Raw genomic sequence first — 27,296 nt, 5'->3', positions numbered from 1 at the left:
TTTTTTTTAGTCTAATTTTGTTCGTTTTAGTTCGTTGCATCTGCTCGGGGCGGACGTCGCAAGACACACGCTTCAGGTCGTCGTTTGTCCATTAACTCAGTTTTTTTATTATAGAGAGCAGCTAACCCTCTGACCGAACACGCTGAGCTACCGTGCCGGCTCCATTTGGCTATCCGTGCACGACTCACGATCAGGCCTAAATTTCCGTATGTCGTCAACCATTCGTCTACGACCTGTACCCTTACATCCCCGTTCAGGTGAGACATTTTACTTGAAAGTCACTTGCCCGATGTCGAAGTATGAATACGATACTGCAGTGTGTTATTCTGAATTACGATGCAACGTTTCTTTGGACATGCATGCATATCGGATTGAAATGATGTCTTACAATTAGACAAGGATGTCTTAAGGGATGGAAGAGGCCCACCGTGGTTTAACAGCCGTGCTAGGAAACTGCTTCATAAGAAAAGAGAGCGTTATTACAGATTCAAGAGAAGTCAAATCCCAGGAGACAAACAAAAGCTGAAGAAAGTGAAAATGCGTGAGAACATCAATAAGACAAGTGTTCAATGATTCTAAAATTAAAATTTTGTCGTCCGATCTGAGCATAAATCATAAGAGGTTTTGGTCTTGCGTAAAATCAGCAAGCGGTTCGAAATCCTCTATTCATTCACTCAGTTACCATACTGGCAACTAGAGAGAAGGCTGAAATCCTGAATTCGGTCTTCAGAAATTCTTTCACCGCGGAAAATCGTAAAATGGTCCCTCCTTTCAATCATCGTACGAACGGCGAAACAGCAGATACTGATATAACTGAGCGCGGAATAGAAAATGGTTCAAATGGCTCTGAGGTCATCAGTCCCCTACAACTTAGAACTACTTAAACCTAACCAACCTAGGGACATCACACTCATCCATGCCCAAGGCAGGATTCGAACTTGCGACCGTAGCGGTAGCGCGGTTGCAGACTGGAGCGCCTAGAACCATTCGGCCGGCGAGCGCGGAATAGAAAACCAACCACAATCGCTTAGCAGAGGAAAAGCATCAGACCTAGATGAGATACCTGTAAAATTCTAGAAAGGTTGTGAGAAAGAACTTGCTCCCCTTGTAGCAGCAATTTATCGTGGTTCGCTGGAGCAACAAAGGGTACCTAGCGACTGGAAAAAGTGTAGGTCATTCCCGTTTTCAAGAATGGTCGTAGGCCAGATACACATTATTATAGGTTTACGTTGTTAATGTCAATCTTTTGTAAAATTGTGGAACATGTTTTATGCTCCAGAACTATGACTTTTGGACAACGAAAATCTCTATAAAAGTCAACGTAGATTCCGCAAACAGAGATCTTGTGAAACTTAGCTCGCTCTGTTTCTCCATGAGATCTACACTGAGGTGACAAAAGTCACGGGATAACCGTATGAGCATATAAAGACGGCGGTAATATTGCGTAAACAAGATATAAAAGGGCAGGGCGTTGACGGAGTTGTCATATGTACTCACTTGATTCATGTGGAAAGGTTTCCGATTTGATTATGTCCACATGACAGGAGTCAACGACTTTGAATGCGGTAGGGTAGTTGGTGCTAGACATGGAACTCGCCATTTCGGGTGTAGTTACAGAATTCAATATTACGTGATCGACAGCGTCAAGAGGGTGGCGAGAATACCAAATTCCAGGCATTGCCTTTCACCGCGGACAATGTAGTGGTCGACGGCCTTCACTTAATGACAGAGAGCAGCGCCGTTTGCATAGAGTTGTCAATGCTAACAGACAAGCAACACTGCGTGAAATAGCCACAGAAATCGATGTAGGACGTACGACGAACGTATGCTTTAGAACAGTGCTGCGAAATTTGGTGTTAATGGGCTACGGCAGCAGATGACCGACGCGAGTGTCTCTGGTAACAGCACATCTCCTGTAGCTCCTCTCCTGAGCTCGTGACCATATTGGTTTACCCTAGACGACAGGAAAACCGAGGCCTGGTCAAATGAATCCCAATTTCAGTTGGTACGAGCTGAAAGCAGGGTTCGAGAGTGGCACAGACCCCACGAAACCATGGACGCAAGTTGTCAACAAGGCACTAGGCAAGCTGGTGGTGGCTCAATAATGGTGTGGTCTGTGTTTACATATAGTGGTCGAGGTCCTTTGATCCAACTGAACCGATCATTGAATGGAAATGGTTATGTTCGGCCACTTGGAGACCATCTGTAGCAATTCAGCGATGGCACTTTTAATGGATGACAACGCGCCATGTCACCGGATGACAACTGTTTGCGATGGGTTTGAAGAACATTCTGGAGAATTTGAGTGCGTGATATGGCCACCCAGATCGCCCGGCATGAAACACTTCGAACATTTGTGGAACATAATCGAGAGGTCAGTTCGTGCACGAAATCTAGCACCGGCAACACTTTCGCAATTATGGACGGCTACAGGGGCAACATGGCTCACTATTTCTGTAGGGGCTTCCAACGACTTGTTGAGTCCATTTGACGTCGAGCTACTGCACTGTGTTGAACAAAAGGAGGTCCGACACGTTATTGGGAGGCATCCTTTAACTTTTTGTCACCTCGCTGTGTAGTGCAGTACACAACGGCGCTCAGGTTGATGGCGTGCTCCTTGGCTTCGAGAAGATATTTGACGCCGCCAAGCACTAGAGCATAGTGAAATCAAGTATGAGCTTTGCGTATCTTGGACCAGGTTTGCGACTGGCTTCAGGACTTCCTTGCAGAGAGAGCCCACTCTTAACTGAACAAAATGGACGGAAGTGGGGTACTTCGCAGAGTAGTGCGATAGGACCATAACTGTTCACTATGTACGTAAATGATGTAGTACGGGATGTTCAAAAAGTCTCTCCGCAGTGCCGCATGATCGTTAGCCGCGCGTGCCGTATCATTGTTCTCATGCCTGGGTTACTTCCCTTCAAGTGGACTCTCCCAACATTCCACTGTTTCGTTTATCTCAGCCAGCGTCAGTAGTATCGTTGGTGTGTGTCGTTACGTGTTGACGTGAACGTTTAAATTTGCTTGCTTTGTTTCGTTTTTGTCACTGTTAAAATGCTAACCATTAAAGAACGTGTGTTTTTAGTCGAACCAGTGTTCAAAGCTGGAGGTAAATGCACAGTTTCAGTTCGTCAAACATTTAGTTCAGTTTTCCCAGAGACAACACTCCCACAGCGCGATACTGTGCGAGATTTGATTAACAAATTTCGAAGTACGGGTTCAGTGACAGATGCACCGAGAAATGGTCGTCCTAGCGTTTTGTCTGAGGGTAAATTACTCGATATTTCCGATAAAATGTCCATGAGTCCGAACAAGTCAGTAAGAAAACTTGCCTAGGAAATCGATGTTAGTATCGGAACGGCCCACACAGCTGTAAGGAAAAAATTAGAACTTTTCCCAAAGTGACAGTCGTGCAAGAACTGAAAACTACTCATCATGGCGAAAGAGTGTATTATTGGCAATGGTTCAAAACCGTCGTTCAACAAAATGGAAGGGATATTCTTAATGAAACGTTTTCCTTGATGAGGCGTGGTTTCATTTAACCGGGTACATGAACTCGCAAAATTCTCGTATGTGGAGTACTGCAAATCCATTGTGTATTCGTGAGGAACCACTTCATTCTATGAAAATAGGAGTTTGGATTGCAATTTCCAGACGTCGGATTGTGGGTTCCATATTTTTCAACCAAACAATAAACGCACAACGATACTGCAGTGATATTCTGTACCAATTCATAGGAGAACTTGTGTTAAGTGAAGTACTGAACGGTTATTTTCAACAAGATGGTGTACCGCGCATACAGCTAGCGTTTCAATGTCACTGCTCGCTAATGTTTTTGGTGATCGCATAATTTCACAGGGATTTTGGCCTCCACGATCGCCTAACCTAACAGCACCTGACTTTTTCTTCCGGGGGTGCAGCGAAAGCAACTGTCTGTAAAAACCGTCCAAAATCCAATAAATGAACTGGAAACTGCAATATCCATTCCACTGCTTCTGTTACAGAAGAAATGTTACTTCTTGTATTTGGAAACATGATTAGTAGAATTGAATTGTTTTTTCAACGACAGGGGGGACACTTTCAACATATAATGTGAAAATTTGTAAGTAAAAATGAATATTCAATAAATTAATAACTTGTATTCCACTGAGTTTCATTTCGGTATATTCACTGCGGCATACGGCACGCACGGCTAACAATCATACGGCACACCGTAGAAGGCGTGGGATGCTCTTTAAGACTGTTCGCGGGTGATGTGGTTTTCTGTAAGAAAGTAGCAACGCCAGAAGACAGTAGGCCTATCAATTTGCAGACGGACATGCAGAACATTGACGAACGGTGCAGCTTCTGGCAGTTGAACCTGAATGTAAATAAATGTAACATACTGCACATGCATGGAAAAAGAAATCCACTAATGTACAAGTAAAGTACTGATGATAAACTGCTGGAAACAGCATCTACCGTAAAATGTCTAAGAGTAACTATCCAGAGTGACCTTACGTGGAGTAACCATGAAACAAATAGTGGAAAAAGCAGACGCCAGACTGAGATTCATATGAAGAATTTTAAGGAAATGTAACTTACCCAGGAAAGAAATGGCTTACAAGGCGCTTATTCGATTGATTCTTGAGTGCTGTACTTCAGTATGGGATCTTTATCACGAAGGACTGACAGAAGAGATAGAGAAGGTGCAACAAAGAGTAGCGCCTTTCGTCACGGGTTAGTTGAGTCGGCGTGAGAGCGTTGCACAGATGCTCAACAAACTCTAGTGGCGGACGCAACAAGAGACAAGTTGAGCTTCACGGAGCCTTTCCGGGAAGAGTCGGCAACATATTACTTCCTCCCTCATACATGTTGTGAAATGACTACGACGAAAACATCTGAGAAATTATAGCTAGTACAAAGGCTTACCGATAATAATTCTTCCCACGCGCCATTCGGCAGTGGAACAGGGAATGGGGGATCAGTTACGTACTGTCCTCAGCCAGACAGGCTTATGTAGTACTGATGTAGATGTAGAAGCCGCGTGACAATTGAACGATCTTTGTTATGGCGCACCGTCAGGCTTGAGTCTGGGTTTTAAGTGGCTTTCCACACTCGTTTACGCGTATGCTAGGTTGATCCCTAGTCTCCACCTCAGCAGATACAGTATACGAACAGTTAAAATACGGCAATACCCAGATCAAATTTAATAGGATTCACAGACAGATGGTGCGCACGGTTTCACTCCCGAAAATTAACTGAAGACTCTAGCGGCACTATCGGAATCTGACTGAAAATTAAGTAAAATATGACCTGACTTATCAAGAAAACAGTATATTTGCTTGTTTGTCATCGAATGGTTCAAATGGCTCTAAGCACTATGGGACTTAACATCTGAGGTCATCAGTCCCCTAGAATTAGAACTATTAAACCTACCTAATCTAAGGACATCATACACATCCATGCCCGAGATAGGATTCGAACCTGCGACCGCAGCAGCAGCGCGGTTCCGGACTGAAGCGCCTAGAACCGCTCGCCCACAGCGGCCGGCGAGCCCATCGAGACGTAACATTTCGATGATAGTGGTAGTAGAAAGGGGGGGGGGATGCCGGATACGAGAATTGGAGGGGGGGGGGGGGAAATTGGACGCGATTTTATAAAGGTGATACTCACTAGAGACACATACTGCTGTAAAAGCTCTCCGTATGTGACTGTGGATAATGGTGTGTAGATTTGTATGACACTAAAGCGCTTGTTGCGCATCACAATTATATGGAATGTGTATGTGGGAAGACCAATATTATGTGGTAACAATATGTGTCTTTTACTATTTTGCATTTGCATACGTTCATATTTTGATTGCTTGACTGATGTGAACGTTGCACAAAATTTGTACCCGCCCAGATAGTTGCGCGCTTTAGCACGCCCTTCCGGGATTCGGGGAGTTTAGTGGTTCCGGATCGAGACCGCCCAGCGTGTCAACAGCGAAGAGCGGTGTGCTGGCCAGCGTGGGTGATGTGGGTGATGATTTTAGGCGTTTTCCACATCCATCTAGGCGGATACCGAGCTGTTACACATGTCCCATCTCAGTTACACAGTTTGCAACCATTTCTAAAACGTGCTCACACTTTCGCATGGGTTGATACTAGATGCAGAGGGATGGGATACACAATTTCCGACTCGGGATGAGGAGGAAGTGGCGCAGGGGGAGGAACGGGTGGCGATAGGAAGAACATTGGCCATCCTCAACCACAAACATCGCCAGATCCAGGACCGTGGCGATCCTATGAAGATACGGAGCAAGAAGGAATAATAAGGAATTTTATACCATTTTCAGACGTAATGAGATTTTTTAACGCTGATAACTTATGCTCTGAACATTTCGTATCTGATACCCTGTTCTTATCTCTGCTAGAACAAGTTTTACTCTGTCCTGAATACTAGTTTTTGTATCTTTCAATTCACATTTTAGTTCCTGTGTATCAGCGAACATTTGTGCGTTCATTTAGTTCTTCGTTTGGGTGCCTACGAGTGTATTCTTCTCCTAGCAGAGTTAAACTCGTTTTATTTGTTTGTCCGAGCGTCAAATTTTTCTTTTTTTTGGTCTGCCGCTCTATTACTGGTGATTTTTTCCAGTCTTTTTAAGAGCTCTGTTGAAACACTTCCGGTGAGTCTCATGATCGATGTCTAGTTCAATTTTTCGCAAATACAGGGTGGTTCATTGATCGTGACCGGGCCAAATATCTCCCGAAATAAGCGTCAAACGACAAAACTACAAAGAACGAAACTCGTCTAGTTTGAAGGGGGAAACCAGATGGCGCTATGGTTGGCCCGCTAGATGGCGCCGCTGCCATAGGTCAAACGGATATCAACTTGCCTTTTTTTAAAATTGGAACCCCCATTTTTATTACATATTCATGTAGTACGTAAAGAAATATGATTGTTTTAATTGGACCTCTTTTTTCGCTTCCTGATAGATGGCGCTGTAATAGTCACAAACGTATAAGTGCGTGGTATCACGTAACATTCCGCCAGTGAGGACGTCATACATTACCGTGATAAAATGGACCGTTTACCAATTGCGGGAAAAATCGATATCGTGTTGATGTATGGCTATTGTGATCAAAATGCACGACGGGCGTGTGCTATGTATGCTGCTCGGTATCCTGGACGACATCATCCAAGTGTCCGGACCGTTCGCCGGATAGTTACGCTATTTAAGGAAACAGGAAGTGTTCAGCCACATGTGGAACGTCAACCACGACCTGCAACAAATGATATGTCCAAGTAGGTGTTTTAGCTGCTGTCGCGGCTAATCCGCACATCACTAGCAGATAAATTGCGCGAGAATCGGGAATCTCAAAAACGTCGGTGTTGAGAATGCTACACCAACATCGACTGCACCCGTACCATATTTCTATGTACCAGGAATTGCATGGCGACGACTCTGAACGTCGTGTACAGTTCTGCCACTGGGCACAAGAGAAATTACGGGACGATGACAGATTTTTTTGCACGCCTTCTATTTGGCGACGAAGCGTCATTCACCAACAGCAGTAACGAAAACCGGCATAATATGCACTATTGGGCAACGGAAAATCCACGATCACTGCGACAAGTGGAATATCAGCGACCTTCGCGGGTTAATGTACGGTGCGGCATTATGGGAGGAAGGAAAATTGGCCCCCATTTTACCGATGGCAATCTAAATGGTGCAATGTATGCTGATTTCCTACGTAATGTTCTACCGATGTTACTACAAGATGTTTCACTGCATGACAGAATGGCGATATACTTCCAACATGATGGATGTCCGGCACGTAGCTCGCGTGCGGTTGAAGCGGTATTGAATAACATATTTCATGACAGGTGGATTGGTCGTCGAAGCACCATACCATGGCCCGCACGTTCACCGGATCTGACGTCCCCGGATTTCTTTCTGTGGGGAAAGTTGAAGTATATTTGCTATCGTGATCCACCGACAACGCCTGACAACATGCGTCAGCGCATTGTCAATGCATGTACGAACATTATAGAAGGCGAACTACTCGTTGTTGAGAGGAATGTCGTTACACGTATTGCCAAATGCATTGAGGTTGACGGACATCATTTTGAGCATTTACTGCATTAATGTGGTATTTACAGGTAATCACGCTGTAACAGCATGCGTTCTCAGAAATGATGAGTTCACAAAGGTACATTTATCACATTGGAACAACCGAAATAAAATGTTCAAACGTACCTACGTTCTGCATTTTAATTTAAAAAACCTACCTGTTACCAACTGTGAGCCATATGTTTGTGACTATTACAGCGCCATCTATCATAAAGCGAAAAAAGTGGTCCAACTAAAACATTCATATTTCTTTACGTTGAGACGTCCCCTTTGAACAATTTATACAAGACTGTGCTTAAACTGACACACAATATTTTGTTAGCGCAACGCAATCTGACTTTCAAAATTCCCTACAAAAGAATGGCCCTGACTAACATTAAACTATACCTTTCACAAATCACTTACCTCACAAAAATCTTCGCTGCTCAAGCTACTGCAATACAGCGAGCGCCACTACTGCCAGCTAAATAAAAGATTCAAACTATGGAAGGCACTAACTACTGATAGGGATAGTTAGCAAATGAAAGATATTAATAGAGAATAAACAATGTATTTACCTTGATATCATCATATATAAATATAGCAGTTCATGACAAATTTCAAAACTCCGCCATCTCTCTCCCCACATCCACCACTGCTGGCAGCTCACCTCCAACTGAGCAACGCCACGCGCTGTTCACAGCCAGCTGCCTAACACTACAATGGCGAGTATTACAACAATGCAAAGCAGCCACAGACTGCACACAGCACAGCCAGTGATTTTCATATTGAACGCTACGTAACGTTGCCAATAAGAAAACATAAACAGCCTACTTACATAGAGAAAACATAAACAGCCTACTTACATAGCCCCCATGCTCCCCACAAAAAATTTTACAAATTTTTTTTGGGCAGTGGCCAATAATGATTTGATAAAATTTTTCATAATTACAATAACAAAGAAATCAAATGCACACACTTATTGATACAATGTTGGTCAAAAGCTAACCTTTTCTCACAGTCCATAAAGACAGTCCTCATCATTCGTCACAGTAAAATTGCAGTGTTTTTCTCAAAGTCTGAGCAGTAAAAGAAAATACACACAGAAGTAGTGGATTTCCATGCTGTCTTGAAGAAGTAGTGTTGTCCTTCCAATGGAAAGACAGTGCTGACTCTTGACATGCAGACAGGTAATGCGCCACAACAGAGCAAACCCACAGCAGAGTCAGTCGAAGTTTTGAAGAATATTGGTAGGTAGGTCATCACAGAGCAGACCCACTGTAGTCCTGGTAGAGATTACGGTATTGGTGGGCCATCAGAGGTGCAGACCCACTGCAGTCCTTGTAGAAATAATGGTATTGATGGATCATCAAAGATGTAGACCCACTGTAGTCCTTGTAGAGATAGCCAGCAGCCATCTGTTGTGACTGTGCAGGTGCACAATCACCATTGAAGAGTCTTGCGGATAATATAGCAAGTCCATAAACCACCACTTGTGCACTCACAAAGTTTTTGAAATTGTCCTTAGAACCAGCAATGCTGTTATCCAGTCCCTTGCTGAATTATTAACACACGTGCAAACACTATCAGTCCCTACTTCTCACATATTGTCCATATACTATGACCAACGGAAATGTGTGCAGTGAAATGAATGCTTACAAGTTACTTAGTTTGTTAAACTGGTGTCAATTACAATTTTATAACATGAGAATACAATAACAAAGGTACAGAATACATCAATAAAGAACATAACAATACAGATAACATTTGTAGTAAAACAGGCTTTACAAAAGAATAGAAATAGACATATACATCAATGTTACAGGAATTATGACATAAGTAAATATATAAAAGATCAGAATAACTTTTGAAACATCAACCTCAAACATGAGCATTAAAACAAAACAGAATAAATATTGTCTAAACATCTTTACAAAGAAAATAACATATTATAAATGCAAATTATGTTTGAGGATAACAGTATTCCTCATCATAGTGAATGTAGCTTAGTATTAGAAAAATTCTACAACATAAGTCTTATCAGATAAACATATAAATACAGGAAAAACATAAATACCCAAGGGTACACAAACATATAGCGGAATAATACAAGGAAAGGACAGGGTTTGTTTTACTGCAGTGTTTTGTGAACAAAACTTTCTTTACTTCTTGGAGATCTCCCTTCATTCTTCATTATTTTCAAAAGTCCTATCTATACCTGCTTTCTGTACTTTTCTCGTATAGCCTCTCAGTGCATTTCTTCAATTTCATCGCAACTCATTCTCTTATAGGCTACCCCCTCTTAAGCTAACTTAAATCTACTGAGCTCAGATGCTAAACTAAGGAACAAGGCAATACAGCAGCACAAAACAATTAACACAAACAGCAATGACAAAAAAATGCCAATTTGCAAAGCAATCAGCAGTAAATCTAAATTAACAAAAAAAATGCAAAATTACAACTAATATAAGGCACTGTGCAGGAAACAAGATAAACTAGCTTAGAAGAGTAACACAAAGTCAAATTCAGTAACACTATGCCTGGCAAACAGCAGCAGCAAATGCTATGACGTATACCTAAGCATGACAAAGCTCAAGCATAAAAAAAATAGTACACTAAAGATAACAATGCAGATAAGGGAAATGTATAATCACATCTTAATGTCTAAGTAATTAAAGTGGTGCACCACAACAACTTATTGTAAAAGAAATATTACCATGTACTTGAAAAGAATATTATAATATGTAAGTAGGCTGTTTATGTTTTCTCTATGTAAGTAGGCTGTTTATGTTTTCTTATTGGCAACGTTACGTAGTGCTCAATATGAAAATCACTGGCTGTGCTGTGTGCAGTCTGTGGCTGCTTTGTGATTCTGTAATGCATTTTCATGCCGCGAAAAAATAGGTTGAAAATGCTCACAAATTTGTGTTTTTACGTCATTACAGACTTTTTGACATTTCGATTCAATGTGATGTAACTCAGTAGTTAAATCTTCACGCGTTTGTTCAAGAGTTTGTTCCAATGAGTCTAACTTTTGAAGCTGTTGCTGTGTTTGTCTCTGATTTTGTTCCAGTGTGTCTAACTTTTTAAGATTTTGTTCCACTGTGTCTAACTTTTTGAGATTTTGTTCCACTGTGTCTAACTGTTGCTGTGTTTGTCTCTGGTGTTGTTCCATTGTGTCTAACTTTTCAAGCTTTTGTCCCATTTGTTGCATTAATTGTAATAACAATGCACTGGTGTCTGAAACATGTTCCTCAGTGCTTTTCGGCAGTGAAGTTGCACCGGCAACATTCACATTTTGACAAGCGGAAAATGTGTCTTGACTCATTTGAGAAAACGGTGAGAACCCAAAACCTGAGTCTGCAGTATTTGCAATATTGTGTTCTGTCATTCCCGATTCCTGAGGCGAGCTGTTGCCGACCAATCGATCGATAACGCTTCCCTGTTCACTACCTGTTTCACTGTCTACACCATTGTTTGCCGCCCGCTCCATTTCCCTATGCGCAATTACCAAATTACTACTTTGAACATTAGTTAATTCATTACTCTGCGGCGCTAACACACTGCTTTCGTCTTCACTGTCATTTCTCAGTTTACTTTGGAGCCTAGTATTACGTTTTTCACACGCCATAATTGTCACAATATTTCACACGATAACACAGAAAAGCACAATTTGAAGAGCAAAATAAAATAACATAGCAATGGAAATAATGTCTACTTAATCGCCAGCGCAGCTGCGAAATACTTGGTGCAAATCTACATGCATGCCACAACTGTTTTACTGTACAACAATGAAAAACTACAACTACAAAGGAAATTCTCTCTATGATTACGCGCTATCAATAAACAAAATCTACACTAATTACACAAACTACAAGAAAAAAATCAGAAGATTCCAGTGAGGTATCCTCGGCTAAGGGTCGACATATGAAACGTCCCCTTTGAACAATTTATACAAGACTGTGCTTAAACTGACACACAATATTTTGTTAGCGCAATGCAATCTGACTTTCAAAATTCCCTACAAAAGAATGGCCCTGACTAACATTAAACTATACCTTTCACAAATCACTTACCTCACAAAAATCTTCGCTGCTCAAGCTACTGCAATACAGCGAGCGCCACTACTGCCAGCTAAATAAAAGATTCAAACTATGGAAGGCACTAACTACTGATAGGGATAGTTAGCAAATGAAAGATATTAATAGAGAATAAACAATGTATTTACCTTGATATCATCATATATAAATATAGCAGTTCATGACAAATTTCAAAACTCCGCCATCTCTCTCCCCACATCCACCACTGCTGGCAGCTCACCTCCAACTGAGCAACGCTACGCGCTGTTCACAGCCAGCTGCCTAACACTACAATGGCGAGTATTACAACAATGCAAAGCAGCCACAGACTGCACACAGCACAGCCAGTGATTTTCATATTGAGCGCTACGTAACGTTGCCAATAAGAAAACATAAACAGCCTACTTACATAGAGAAAACATAAACAGCCTACTTACAACGTACTACACGAATATGTAATAAAAATGGGGGTTCCTATTTTTAAAAAAAACCCAGTTGATATCCGTTTGACCCATGGCAGCGCCACCTAGCCCAGCACCACCTGGTTTCCCCACAAGTTTCGTTCTTTGTAGTTTTTTCGTTTGACCCTTATATCGTGAGATATTTGGCCCGGTCATGATCAATGGACCACCCTGTATAAAAGAAATTTACAGGGGCTAATCATAAAGCTTTAGCCATCGACTCGAAAAATTGACGTTACGTCAAACTGAAAAACCGTCTGGGTTGCAAAGTTATTTGTTTCAATAACACGTTTCTCCCTTTTGGAAAATCATCAAATCGTGTAAAAGTGCTGGATATAAAGCCCGTCCGTCATAAATTCATACAGAATTAAAGATGGACCTTCATCATACTAGCCAAGTTCGTCGTAGTAGTTCAAATGGCTCTGAGCACTATGGGCCTTAACTTCTGAGGTCATCAGTCCCCTAGAACTTAGAACTACTTAAAATTAACTAACCTAAGGACATCACACACATCCATGCCCGAGGCAGGATTCGAACCTGCGACAGTAGTGGTCGCGCGGTTCCAGACTGTAGCGCCTAGAACGGCTCGGCCACTTCGGCCGGCCTCGTCGTAGTAGAACAGTATAAGACCGCACTTAAAAATGGTTCAAATGGCTCTGAGCACTATGGGACTTAACATCTATGGTCATCAGACCCCTAGAACTTTGAACTACTTAAACCTAACTAACCTAAGGACAGCACACAACACCCAGTCATCACGAGGCAGAGAAGACCGCACTTACAAAAGTATAAACGGACCTGTCGTGTTGTGCACAGCTGATACAGCGTTTATTCTTCTGTAAGCTTAGTTCTATGCTGAGCCGCTATAGCGAACTTTGCTCGTGTGATTACGGTCCACCTGTCACTCTGTATGGGTGGGTTTTACATGCAGCTGCTTTACACAATCTGATGGCGTCCCAGAAGGATGAAACGCCAATTTTTTTTTTTTTTTTTTACCAGTCTTCTGACTGACTTGTTGCGGCCCCCCACGAATTCCTGTCCTGTGGCAACCCTTTCATCTCAGAGTAGCAATTGCAACCTAAGTTCTCAGTTACTTGTTGGATGTATCTACATCTGCGTCACTGTGCTGCAATTCATAATTAAGTGTCAGGCAGAGGGTTTATCGAACCACTTATAAGCTATTTCTAAGCTACTTCACTACAATTCCATTTTAGAACACCTCGCGGGGAAAACGAACACTTAAATTTATTCCGTGCGAGCTCTGATGAGATTGTCCTGTCGCAGCGAAAAACGCCTTTGTTTTAATGATTGCCACCAAAATTCGTTTATCGTGTCCGTGGCACTTTCTCCCTTATTTCGCGATAATACAAAACCAGCTGCCCTTCTTTGAACTTTGTCGATGTCCTTCGTCAACCTTGTCTTATGCGGATCCCACACCGTATGTAGTACTCGCGGACAAGCATATTGAAAGCAGTGTCTTCACTAGACTTCTTACATTTTCTAAGTTTTCTGCCAATACGTCACAGTCTTTAGTTTGATTTCCCCACAACATTATCTATGTGATCGTTCCAATTTAAGTTATTCGTTAATGTGATCCTAAGTATTTAGTCGAGTTTACGGCCTTTAGATGTGTGAAATTTAGAGGGTTCTTTTTAGTGCTCATGTGGATGACTTCACATTTTTCATGAGTTAGAGTCAGTTGCTTCTTTTTTCACCACACAGATATCTATTCCAATCTCTGTCTTCCTCTACAGTTTTTACCCTCTACAGCCCTATCTACTACCACGGAAGTTGTTCTTAATATTTTTATGTATCACCACATTTCAAATGCTTCGCTGCTCATGTGTTCCTATTTTCCTACAGTCCATGTCTCACTATCATAGAATGGCTCAAAAATGGTTCAAATGGCTCTGAGCACTATGGGACTCAACTGCTGAGGTCATTAGTCCCCTAGAACTTAGAACTAGTTAAACCTAACTAACCTAAGGACATCACAAACATCCATGCCCGAGGCAGGATTCGAACCTGCGACCGTAGCGGTCTTGCGGTTCCAGACTGCAGCGCCTTTAACCGCACGGCCACTTCGGCCGGCTATCATAGAATGCTGTGCTCCAAACGTACATTGTCATGACCAACTGAATTAAACAATTGAATTAAATAACTATGCAATCCAGACTGTTTTTGAATACGAAATAATTCCAAACGGTTGCTGTACCAGCCGGCATGAAGGGAACATTAGGGAATAGAATAAATACTGATGTAACGTAATCGTATTTTTGCTTGTTTGTAGGTACATGTGGCACAGGCCTTTGATGCAATGGTGTGGTAAGTCATTTTCTGTGTTTGTGGGGGAACATTGCTAAAACAGTCCATGGTGAGCTAGTGTTGTACTGGAAAGCTGTACCATCGTACGATACAGTAATTAGGCGGTGCAGACGCTTGCAGTCTGGTCGAACCAATGTGAATGATGAAGAAAGACGTCACACACCGTCTCTCCGTAAAGAATCGGGTGTCATAAGAGAAGTGAAGGCCTTAACGTTCGAAGGCCAGCATAGTTCAAAAAAATGGTTCAACTGGCTCTCAGCACTATGGGACTTAACTTCTAAGGTCATCAGTCCCCTAGAACTTAGAACTACTTAAACGTAACTAACCTAAGGACATCACACACATCGATGCCCGAGGCAGGATTCGAACCTGCGACCGCAACGGTTCCAAACTGTAGCGCCTAGAACCGCTCGGCCATCCCGGCCGGCACCAGCATAGTACAATTGAATGTAAGTAATGAAAAGTGTGAAGTCAGCCAAGTCAATATTAAAAGGAAGACACTAAATTTCGGTTGCACAATCAATCACACAAATCTAAAGGCTGAAAGTTCAGTATAATACTTAGGGATTACAATTACGAGTAACTTAAATTGATAATGTCACATACATAATGTTGTGCAGAAAGCAACCCAAAGACTGCGATTTATTAGCGGCACTTAGAAAGTGCAACAGTCTGCTAAAGAGACTGCTTATACACACTTGTTCTCCGTCTTCTGGCGTACTGCTGTGGGGTGTGGGATCCGCATCAGATGGGACTGACGGAGGACATCGAAAAAAGTTCAAAGAGGAACAGCTTCTTTCGTATTATCGCGAAATAGGGGGGAGAATACCACGGACATGATATGTGTGTGTATTGGTGTGTCAATCATTAAAACAAAGCTGTTTTTCGTTGCCGCAGAATCTTAATTTCTCGTAAATTTCAATCACCAGCTTTCTCTTCTGATTGCGAAAATATTTTGTTGACACCCACCTACATAGGGACAAATGATCATTATGATAAAATAAGAGAAATCAGTGCTCACACAGGAAGATTTAAGTGCTCGTTTTTGCCGCGCGCCTTTCGAGAGTGGAACGGTAGAGGACTAGCTTGAAGATGGTTCGATGAACCATCTACACGACACTTAATTCTGAATCGCAGAGTAATCACGTACATGAGGAGTCACTGTACCTAACAGTTTTCTTCGGCTGTTTCAGTATCCGAGATATGGTTTTTGAACTTCCCAAAAACGTATAACATACCTAATTAGAGATTCAAAATAATTGCCATTTTTCTTGAATTGATGTCAGTAGCATCTTCTAACACTTTCATTGCAAATACAAAACTACTTATTTTTTAATAAGAACTCAATATACTTGTTATTGTTGTGGTCTTCAGTCGAGAGACTGGTTTGATGCAGCTCTCCATGCTACTCTATTCTGTGCAATCTTCTTCATCTCCGAGTAACTTCTGCAACCTACATCCTTCTAAATCTGCTTTGTCTCTTGGTCTCCCTCTACGATTCTTACCCCAAACGCTTCACTCCATAACTAAATTGGTGATCCCTTGATGCCGCAGAACGTGTCCTACTAACCGATCCCATCTTCTAGCCAAGTTGTGACATAAATTCCTCTTCTCCCCGCTTCTATTCAGTACCTTCTCATTAGTTACGTGATCTACCTATCTAAACTTTAGCATTCTGCTGTAACAGCACATTTCGAAAGCTTCTATTCTCTTCTTGTCTAAACTATTTACCGTTCATGTTTCACATCACACATGGCCACACTCCATACAAATACTTTTAGAAAAGACTTCCTGACACTTAAAACTATACTCGATGTTAACAAATTTCTCTTCTTCAGAAACGCTTTCCTTGCCATTGCCAGTCTACATTTTATATCCTCTCTACTTCGACCATCATCAGTTATTTTGCTCCCCAAATAGCAAAACTCCTTTACTACTTTAAGTGTCTCATTTCCGAATCTAATTCCCTCTGCATCACCCGACTTAATTCGACTACATTCCATTATCCTCGTTTTGCTTTTGTTTATGTTCATCTTATATCCTCCTTTCAAGACACTGTTCATTCCGTTCAACTGCTCTTCCAAGTCCTTTTCTGTCTCTGACAGAATTACAATGTCATCGGCGAACCTCAAAGTTTTTATTTCTTCTCCATGGATTTTAATACCTACTCCGAACTTTTCTTTTGTTTCCTTTACTGCTTGCTCAATATACAGATTGAATAGCATCGGGGAGAGGCTACAACCCTGTCTCACTCCCTTCCCAATCACTGCTTCCCTTTCATGCCCCTCGACTAACTGCCATCTGGTTTCTGTTAAAAAATGGTTCAAATGGCTCTGAGCACTATGGGACTTAACATCTTAGGTCATCAATCCTCAAGAATTCAGAACTACTTAAACCTAACTCACCTAAGGACATCACACACATCCATGCTAGAGGCAGGATTCGAACCTGCGACCGTAGCAGTCCTGCGGTTCCGGACTGTAGCGCCTAGAACCGCACGGCCACCGCGGCCAGCTGGTTTTTTGTACAAATTGTAAATGGCCTTTCGCTCCCTGTATTTTACCCCTGCCACCTTCAGAATTATTATGTTGCTTAATTCACTCTTAAAGGTGTACAAAGTTTGAAGTAAATCCCTGATCCGAACATTGCATCCTCTCGTTGTAAGCGTCATCAAAATCCACGATGAACAGATCTGATGGTCCCCTTGTTAGCTGGGCGGCCGATGGACCCATAAGCACGCACACGTTCCAGACGATTTCGGCGGCAGTGATAACTCGCGCTACGTTCTCCTCGGCACGGGGCCATTACCGGGGTATGTGTGCCGCGGTTATTGAGGCATGCCCCACATGACTTCCCACGGCCCGCGCCACATACTGGGACATGCAGCTCCCGCCCCGGGCCTTTCCGCAGCTGGTGGGTTGCTTGCTAGACTCGAGTCACGCGAGCTTCCGCAGCGCTCCCGCTGTCCTGGTTGAAGACGATAAGTAGCCCTGTTACACCGCAGAAAGGGCGAAGCGCGTGCCTGTTAGGAAAAAGACATGTGCTGAAAATCATCATCAGCGTTCCTTTACGAAGACGAGATTATCACAGGAACAAAAAAGGTCAAAGGGTGCTGGAAGTGATGGAATTTATCAAAAAAAAAAAAAAAGGTTCAAATGGCTCTGAGCACTATGGGACTTTACATCTGTGGTCATCAGTCCCCTAGAACTTAGAACTACTTAAACCTAACTAACCTAAGGACATTACACACATCCATGCCCGAGGCAGGATTCGAACCTGCGACCGTAGTAGTCGCGTGGTTCCGGACTGAGCGCCTGAACCGCTAGACCACCGCGGCCGGCTGGAATTTATCCTGAGTTATATAGTTCATAGTACATATAAATGACCAAGCGGAAAACGGGGGAAGCTCGTGGATGATGCGGTTGCACGCAGAGAAGTCGCAACTCTAGAGAATTGTTGCGAGATGCAGCAAGACCTGCAGAGTATCGACTATTCTTACAGTTCCCCCCTAGCGTTCCCCCCTCGTTAAAGGTGATGCCTGAATTTTAGTTCTGAGCAATGAATATTTATCGGTATTTGTTTGGTCTCGGTTATAATAGGTATTTTAATTTTTTACTAATAACCGGGCCGGCCGCGGTGGTCTCGCGGTTCTAGGCGCGCAGTCCGGAACCGCGCGACTGCTACGGTCGCAGGTTCGAATCCTGCCTCGGGCACGGATGTGTGTGATGTCCTTAGGTTAGTTAGGTTTAAGTAGTTCTAAGTTCTAGGGGACTGATGACCACAGCTGTTAAGTCCCATAGTGCTCAGAGCCATTTGAACCATTTGAACTAATAACCGGGAATAAAATCGGTATATCAATGGGCCATAGTGTTAAAAGTTTTGGTTTGTAGATGCAACTTTTTTTTTTAACGAGTTTGGTTGGCAGTTCTGTGGCCCCTGAAAGATTGGTATCCTCTTTGAAAGATATTGTTTCTAATGAAGGGAGTTAACTTACAGATCAACACACTACAGAACGAGTATTTATGAATAGACTGGACAATGGTATTGGCCAATGGATTAATTTATTATTGAAATTTTAACTATTGTCATGTAACTGTTCCTGGTAAATGTTAAATATCTATCTATATTGGTCATTCGAAATTTTTGAGAGAGCATTTTTGGTTTTGTCAATAAATTTCAACTGTATTCAAGTTATCATTACAAAGTAAAAAGATTTGTAGCTGAATAGCTTAGCGCCCGCTGCTTCGCTCACGTGGTGGTGGTGGTGATTACTGTTTAACGTCCCGTCGACAACGAGGTCATTAGAGACGGAGCACAAGCTCGGATTAGGGAAGGATGGGGAAGGAAATCGGCCGTGTCCTTTCTAAGGAACCATCCCGGCATTTGCCTGAAGCGATTTAGGGAAATCACGGAAAACCTAAATCAGGATGGCCGGACGCCGGATTGAACCGTCGTCCTCCCGAATGCGAGTCCAGTGTGTTAACCACTGCGCCACCTCGCTCGGTTTCGCTCAGGTGAACTGTATGGCCTGCAAACATTTCTTTCTTCTGTTTTTCTTTAATTGAATTTTTATGTTATTCACAACCTACAACATCTTCTAAACTGTTCCAGATAATTAAGGCCGTGGAAGCATGGTCTCTTCCGAATGAACTTGTGACTTAAAAGCGATTCTGTTAGCTGGAGTCTGAGGTCTTCGTTAATACTGCCTTTTGAGTTCTTGAGGTGATATTTTCATAAAAACTTTCATCCCGTAACACATATATGTCTTTAGAAGTCAGATACCAATTTTTGTGGAGTTAGCTTTAAATATGTTTTAACATAACGAAATATTTTCATAAAAGTTTCCGTCTCCTATTTCACCCTTGTGGTCTTCAGTCCAGAGAATGGTTTGATGCAGCTCTCCATGCTACTCCATACAGGAAAGCTGGATGCCGTCGGGAAAAATTACGGCTGTAGTTTCCCCTTGCTTTGAGCCGTTCGCAGTACCAGCACAGCAAGGCCGTCTTGGTTAATGTTACAAGGCCAGATCAGTAAATCATCCACACTGTTGCCCCTGCAACGACTGAAAAGACTGCTGCCCCTCTTCAAGAACCACACGTTTGCCTGGCCTTTCAACAGATACCCCTCCGTTGTGGTTGCATCTACGCAACGGCTATCTGTATCGCTGAGGCATGCAAGCTTCCCCACCAACGACAAAGTCCATGGTTCATGGTTCATGGGTGGAAGTTCACCCTCTTAAGGGTCGAATTTCTGTAAACACTGAAACGTATTTTTTTTTTATATATATTTCCATCCGAAAAGTGAAATTCCAGTTTTCGTACACATAGAACTGAATGTGCTTCAGTAATACTTTAATAATGATTTATTTTAGAAATAAACTTCCACCCACTGTTTTACCCGCATAGTGTTTGAATTTGCAAAACTGCTGATGCATGTATTTTCTTATTTCTGACCGAGAAACCAAATATCAATTTTCATAGTTCTGTCTTCAAAATGGTCTTAATAGCGACATATTTTCAAAAACCTTTCATCTCCTACTTCGTCCACTTGGGGATGAAGTTCAAACAAAGCCTAATTAAATGATACGTGTAGTATAAGATGAACACCCTCTCCAAATTTCAAGTTTCTATCCTTAGAGGTTTGGGCTGGGCGATGATGAGTCGGTCAGTCAGGACTTTGCCTTTTATACATAGAGATTAAAAGACGGGTTTTTTCATTCGAAATAAATAAAGAAGAAGAACGTTAGACCTATATAATTTGCTTATAATTGCTTATTACTTGTCGGTCGTTTCTATGAAATAATAAAAGAGAAAGGACGTTAGGCCAACAATAAATTAAAAACTTAACAATTCAGTCACACATTACAATAATAATACAAAGTAGCTGACCTGGTACCTGTGCCTTCATCAGGGTTTTTTTTTTTTTTTTTAACTTGTTGGAGAAGGCCAGCACCGTAGATTTAAAATAGCATCGTAACTATAATTAGCCGCTGCGCCACCACCAGTGAACGTCATAATGTGTGAACAACGTGATGCGATGGGCAGCGGCGTGAGACGAGGTACTGCGTGTGCGTGCGCGCCTTTGTGTGTGTGTGTGTGTGTGTGTGTGTGTGTGTGTGTGTGTGGTTGGTTGGTTGGTTTGGGGAAGGAGACCAGACAGCGTGATCATCGGCCTCATCGGATTAGGGAAGGATTGGGAAGGAAGTCGGCCGTACCCTTTCAGAGGAACCATCCCGGCATTTGCCTGGAGTGATTTAGGGAAATCACGGAAAACCTAAATCAGGATGGCCGGACGCGGGATTGAACCGTCGTCCTCCCGAATGCGAGTCCAGTGTCTAACCACTGCGCCACCCCGCTCGGTTTTGTGTGTGTGTGTGTGTGTGTGTGTGTGTGTGTGTGTGTGTGTACACAGTATACCCAAGATAGCTGAGCTTCGTCCCGAAGTTGTGAACGGCATATATCGCCTTTTGTTTACCACGGCCAGCAACCTCAGAGCTCTAGCAACATGCTGACGTCTTGTGTTACATGTGTGAATGAGGAAATGACAAGTGGAGTGCATGAACTTGAGCGTCCGCATAACGTGCTTTCACGAAATCTTGTTTCATCCGTTTCGTAATTTATGTCATAGCTACTGATAAAATGCGCGCACGGCACACACAAGACTAAAAGTTGGCAGCCGTTCGTACGTACACATCCTCCCCCTCACTTCCTTTTGCCCGTGGCGCTCAAAGAGTTTTCATCTTTCCCTGCCTCGTACTCTTCTTAGACTATAGGTCGATGCTCTATTTTCAAAACTGGAAATTTGTAACTTTAATGGCGGAGGGGTGCGGACGATGGAGCAGGTTGGGGGGTGGGAGATGCGGGAGGACGTGTACTCGACCCACGAAGGATGTAACTTACAGGATTCTCGTTCGACCGTTAACTAAATATTGCACTTCTGTCTGGGACTCTTACTAGACAGGAAATAGAGAAGATTCAAAGAAGAGCAGCACATTTCGTCACAGACTCTTCTGGTAAGCGCGAAGACAGGACGAGCGTAAGCCTAGCAACAACTGGCGTTGTACGAGTAGTCGTAAATTGTAGCTACGCTGGGAAAGAACCATGACTCCAAGCGCTGATTGAGAACACTGAGCTTCAAATTGTTATAGGAATGGTTAAAGCCGGATATAAGCTCAGCCAAAATCTTTACTAAGGAAGTAATGGTGTTCAGAAAGAATAAATTAAATACAATTGTTTTTAATAGTAGTTGATTTTGCAGTGAACCTGAAATAGTCAGTTCCTCGGGTTAGTATAGGTAGAGGATACACTGGGAAAACGTAACAAATTAATAACTGATTTCTTTTATCGATCCCCTCGTCACAGATGATATAGTTGCTGAAGAGTTCAAAAGAAGTAGCGAGTCTCATTTAGAACGGGTATCCTCTCACACAGACGTACGTAGCGGGATCAGATGACGTACATAGGGTTGCTCGTCTCAGGGTACATGAAATTCGAAAGTGTGCTGAAAAGTAATGCCACCGAATGCCTGCGGGAAAGTAATGTGTCCTGCACCCTGTTTCGGTTCGTACACTCTCGGAATTTTTACAGCGAAAGCCTTCTTGTAACTGGAGCGGGATGAACACCTGCCTGAGGTTATGGACCTTACCAAATGGGCCCATGACGAAACGCACTGTTTTTCTTAGGATGTTCCCCTTTTCCTCCCCAAACAAGGTGGCGCAGTAGTATGGCAGGAGATTTGTACTCGGAAGGGACGGTAGCTGAGATACCCCCGTCCAGCATTTATAATTTGGTTTCCTGTTGGTTTTCTAAATCGCTTAAAGTGATTGGCGCAATCCTTCCTTAGAAAACGACACCGCCAATTTCCTGCTCCATCTGAGTTTGTGCTTCGTTTTTGATGACCTTTTCGACGGCGGGACGTTAAATCATAATCTCTCTTCTTTCATTTTTACTGCTAGTTTTATATGATCGTTCGATTTTAAATCGCTCTGAACGCCGTCAAACCATGATTAAGATAGATGACGACAGAGTTCTACGAATGCGTTTACAGAAGCTCGTCCTCTGCATTACTGTAAGTGTATTCATATCGCAAGAATACTTAGGAGGAAGAGTACAAAGAGGATAACAGCAGTCCTGTATCCACCCCAGAAAGCACTAAATCATACTAACAACAAATAGGCTCCCATGTTACGTATAGATACTTGACAGAAAACTAAAATCTAGAAAGTATCACCAGCTTTCTACAGTAGGAATACTGTAGCTCACAATCTTTCAACAGTAAGAGGAAGCTTTTACCTTTGGAGACATTGGAATTCATGGGATTTCGTGGAATTTGTATTGCAAAGAACATACAGATCAGTAAGGTAGGGATACAACTACTAGACAAATCGAACATGAAAGGACTTTGAGAGTAAAAAAATGCCATCCTTGTGATATTAAATGCAATGTTCTCCGTAGATCAAATGAAGGCAGAAAACTAACATTCCTGGAAATTTTGAAAGTCAGTAGACAACAATAACGGAATCCTGATTTATTTGTTAATTATCAAATACATAAGTACATTTCCATTATTCACCCTTGCTAAAGCAGAAGCAGTCAGTTGACATTGTTCTCACTATAAGGTGACACGCTTGTTGTAAATAGTGTCATAGCTTCCCACCCCACTCACTGTATTGTCTCTTTCCTCTGCAGGCCGGTGTGGCCAAGCGGTTCTAGGCGCTTCAGTCTGGAACCGCGCAACCACTACGGTCGCAGGTTCGAATCCTGCCTTGGGCATAGATGTGTGTGATGTCCATAGGCTAGTTAGATTTAAGTAGTTCTAAGTTCTAGGGGACTGATGACTTCAGATGTTAAATCCCATAGTGGTCAGAGCCATTTGAATCATTTTCTCTTTCCTCTCTTCTTTCCCCATTTTTACTGTTCATCACATTCACCAAACTCTGCTTGCTATTATAATAATCCGTGCCATTACATGCTTTGTTTACTGTTTCCCCCTTTTACAGTCATATACTTTTATCTTTGAGCAGAACAGAATATAAGGCTTGTTGATACGTCGCTTCACTGTGTGTATTTTCAATATTATGTCAGTTTAGCAGTTTGTGAATAGTTTAGAAGCTTTAACTAATATCTGTACAACTTGTGGAGCACAGTATGTTTAGGTGAGAAAGTCAGGACGTTTAAGGATTTGTAGTTCTATCATATACACTGCTGTAAAAACTAATAGACCCTTCGCGAGGATCCCAATTCACTCAAGATTTATTGTTGCAACAATGCATATGGGGTATATGCAATGATTACTTTTACTGATCAATAGCACAAACAGTTCTGAGGTACGAGGTATCGGTCTATGCTGAAACACGCATATCGGTACGTGGTGTAGCCTCCACAGGAGCTGACTCTGGCATCCAATCGATCGTACAGATGGCAGATACTGGCCTGGGAAACGTTGTGTCGCACCTGCTCGAACTATTCACATAGTTCTGTAAGGGTCGTTGGTTGAGCAGTCACACGAATCATTTCTCATCCCATCATGTCCCACACATGCTCGATTGGAGACGTGTCCGGAGATAGTGCTGGCCAGGGAAGTTGCTGCACGTCTTGCAGAGTACGTTGAGTTTCACAGGCAGTGTATGGGCGAGTATTATCCTGTTGGAACAACACATCACATTCCGGTTGCAAGACCGGCAACAACATTCTGCCTGTACCGAGCGCTGGTTAGCGTCCCCTCCAGAAACACCATCTCGGACCATAAGGCTTGGGTTGCGACCAGTGTGTCGTGGACTAATGCACTCTACGAGAGAGCGCTCATCAGGTATACGTCGTAAACGCAAAAGACCTCCAGGCAGAATCTGATTTCATCGCTGAAGACCACGTCGCGCCATTCCATTTTCCAAGCGCTCCTCTGACGACACTAATCGAACCGTGCACTATTGTGGCGTCAGTGGAAGACGAGCTAGAGGTCTGCCTGCCCATAGTCTCACTGCTAATAAACCGCAACAGTTCGTATCCTCTGGGCTCATAAGCCCTCTTATCTGTGTCGTGGTATCTGAACGATCTCCCACTGCAGCCCTTGCAATACGATCCTGCCGGGCGTCTGTGCTGCGACGACGTTCAGAACCTCGTTTAGGGGTTTGAGAATGTCCACGTGATCACTGATAACAAGCATCGTTGCGCAACTGGCGCATCATGTCCGTGTTGTGTGTCAATTCTCCGAAAGGACCATCCCACCACTCGGAAGAACTCAATTTGACTTCTTTTAAATTCGCCCAGCAGGCTTTAGGAAGTACGAGTATGAAAGCTTCTCATTGGAACCGTCGCCTGCTTGCTTCACACGTTTGTCCCACACAGAGCCATCTGGCTGGGAGCATTGCTTATTAAAGGGGTGACACAGATGGCGCACTCGTAGCTATGTCACTACGCTATCTGTTGACGGAAGACGTTGAAGCTATTGTCAGTACATCCACTATCCCCCAGGTGACATCTGCCGCCATCGCATCAAAGTCTTTCCAGGTGTACTAACTTTTTTTCTGGGAGTGTATACGTCCATGAACCATAGACCTTGCCGTTGGTAGGATGGCTTGCTCGCCTCAGCGATACAAGTGGTCATACCGCAGGTGCAACCACAACGGTGGGGTATCTGTTGAGAGGCCGGACAAACATGTGGTTCAGGAGAGAGTCAGCGGCCTTTTCAGTAATTGCAGGGGCAACAGTCTGGATGATTGACTGATCTGGCCTTGAAACATCAACCAAAAACTACAGCCATAATTTTTCAAATGGTTCAAATGGCTCTGAGCACTATGGGACTTAACTTCTGAGGTCATCAGTCTCCTAGAACTTAGAACTACTTAAACCTAACTAACGTAAGGACATCACACACATCCATGCCCGAGGCAGGATTCGAACCTGCGACCGCAACGGTCGCGCGGTTCCAGACTTTAGCGCCTAGAACCACTCGGCCACTCCGGCCGGCCCTTAATTTTTCCCAAGGACATGCAGCTCTGCTGTGCTCAGGACGATGTCATCATCAGGAGAAACAGAATTGTCGCTCCATGGATCGGAATGTGGAATGTTAGATCTTTCAATTGCCCAGGCAGTTAGAAAATTTAAAAAGCGAAGTGGTTGGATTGAAATTGAATATAGTAGAAATTAGTGAAGTTCAGTGGCAAGAGGAACAGGGCTTCTGGTCAGGTGAATACAGGGTTGTAAGTATAAAATCAAATATGGGTAATGCAGGAGTACATTTAATAATGAATAAGAAAATAGAAACATGGGTCAGCTACTATGAACAGCATAGTGAACGCATTATCGTTGTCGAGATAGACACAAAGCCAACCATCATAGTAGTGCAAGTTTAGATGCCAACTAGCTCTGCAGATGATGAGGAGATTGAAGAAATGTATGATGAGATAAAAGAAATTATTTTTTCAGGTACTTACGGGAGACGAAATTTTAATTATGATGGGGGGATTGGAATTCGATAGTAGGAAAAGGAAGAGCAGGAAAAATTGTTGATGGAAAGGGGGGAAAGGAATGAAAGAGGAAGCCGCCTGGTAGAATTTTGCACAGAGCATACTTTAATAATCGCTAAAACCTGCTTTAAGGATAATGAAAAAAGCTTATATACGTTGAGAAGACCTGGAGACTATGGAAGATTTCAGATTGATTATGCAGGGTGAACATCAATGAAACCGAAAAGGACAAATTCCTGACTGGAAATTGAGGGAAAAAGGTCCTATGAACAGGTGACCGGAAATCCATCGTTTCCACGGTACATGGCGCTGACGAATGCGCCTTCCTCTGACCACATATTATGTGTTCCTTGTGTGTTGAAGGCTGTGCGATTGACACAGCGTACTGTAAGCAGCAGAATGGTCCGGTATTCACGTAGGAAACAAGCCGAGATCGTGTTTCCATATGGACAAGCAGATGGAAGTATTCTGTAGAACCCGGTTGTCCAAATCCGGTGTATGCACGTCCGCCGCACATACGTCCAAAAATGGCTTAGAATGTTGGGTGATGTGGTTGGCGTCTGTAAGGGCACTTGTTTTGGCATAGCCATGCTGCCCCTCGGCCGTTTCCATCTGCTTGGTCGTACACAAATACCATCTCGGCTTGTTATTTATTTGGCCTTGCGAGTAGCAATCGATTTAGCCATCAACAACAGATAGTTACAATGAATATAGAATTTGCTAAAAGAATACAGAAATGCATATTTACAAGTAGAGAAAGCGCAAACTGTCACAGCTGTGTCCACTATATTTTCGCAATAGTTAGATTAAAAGGTTATTAAAATTGTGTTGAGTTACAGTTCACTCCATCCCTGAAAAGTCTTCTGAAGCAAGATAAAAAAATAGAATAT

This window comes from Schistocerca piceifrons, chromosome 3, assembly GCF_021461385.2.
Source record: "Schistocerca piceifrons isolate TAMUIC-IGC-003096 chromosome 3, iqSchPice1.1, whole genome shotgun sequence".
Classification (NCBI taxonomy): domain Eukaryota; kingdom Metazoa; phylum Arthropoda; class Insecta; order Orthoptera; family Acrididae; genus Schistocerca; species Schistocerca piceifrons.
Note: the sequence above shows the minus strand (reverse complement) of the source record.